Here is a 1,531-nt window from a genome sequence, read left to right on the forward strand (position 1 = left end):
GGTACTTAAAAGAACCCGCTTAAGTACCTCGATGCGGGTAACACACAGTGTTGGACATATCTATCAATTCAGACCAAATTCAAAATGATGTTCTTTGTCACATGCTTATTTATTAATTTTTAAGATTTTTCAATTAAAACATATAAACCTAAGCTTAAAATATTTTAGATCACTGAAAAAAAAATCTTTAAATTTTCATCAAAATATCAAACTTTTTTCTCAGAAGTTTTATAGCCCATTCAATTTTAGTGTAATAATGTGCACGTTTCAAGTGGCTAAAAATTACCGTTAATTTTTTTGCCGAACGTGTTGCGGGAGCACTTAAAAGGGGGTCCGAAAAATTTAGGTACTTAGGCGGGTTGGGTAAATAAGCGGGAAGGTACTTAAGACAGGGATTTTCTTCAGATTACATCAAAATATTCACGGTGCCCAAAAATGTTGGTTACTTAAGCGGGTTAGGTACTTAAGCGGGGGGTACTTTAGCGGGTTTCACTGTATTATAAGCGATGTAGTTTTGTGGCTATCGTGGTATCTCCTGTCATCAAACAACCAGTCAGCACATTCGTGCCTTGGCACCCACGTCACTGTTGATAGTTACAATTTCGAAAAAGTAGAGAATTTCGTTTACTTGGGAACCAGCATCTTGCCAACAAGTGCTACTTTGGAAGTAGGCAAATCAGGAGTAAAGTCCTCTCTCGACGTACGAAAACCACGCTCTATAAGTCACTCATCATGCCCGTGCTGGTAAATGGCGCAGAAGCATGGACAATGACAACATCCGATGAGGCGGCTCTTGGAGTGTTCGAGAGAAAGATTTTGCGGAAGATTTACGGGCCTTTACGCGTTGGCGACGGCGAGTACCGCAGACGATGGAACGATGAGCTGTATGAGCTTTATAACGACATGGACATAGTGCAGCGAATTAAAATACAGCGGCTCCGCTGGCTTAGTCATGTCATTCGAATGGACAGCGACGCTCCAGCTCTGAATGTATTCAACTCGGAACCCGCTGGTGGTAGCCCCCACTGCGATGGATTCCTGAACTCGGCCATAATCGCTTAGGCGGTTACAGCGCCAAATAAGAAGAAGAAGAAGTTTTGTGGCACAATCCGTAGAGCTGAATGATTGATGATGATGAAACGCTCAAGTTCTGAATTTCTTTTAATCAGAAAAGAACAAATTTCTCTTGACGGTGAAGTAACTTGGAAAACTGTTTGGCGCTTTTAATGTGGTCTTGAATGCTTGCCTTAGCGCCATTAGCAAATTTCCACATATCCTACAATACGCTTCATAATAATTTTTGCCATTTTGTATATGCATAACCTAAAGATAATTTGTGCAGGCTGTCTTGAAGTTGAGCCTTTCTAAAATACTTATCCTATAAGTACTAAAAACGTACTTCCCTGCATGCTTCCTAGAAGGGGTTTCCTATTTACAATTTACGCATATGTACTTAAGTATATGTTAGGATTACAAATAGGATTCAATAAGCATGTTATGCCTCAATAAAACATATTTCATCTGAACCTTA

The sequence above is a fragment of the Rhagoletis pomonella genome, unplaced genomic scaffold, assembly GCF_013731165.1.
Source record: "Rhagoletis pomonella isolate Grant_MI unplaced genomic scaffold, Rhpom_1.0 Rhpom_scaffold_00002, whole genome shotgun sequence".
Lineage (NCBI taxonomy): Eukaryota > Metazoa > Arthropoda > Insecta > Diptera > Tephritidae > Rhagoletis > Rhagoletis pomonella.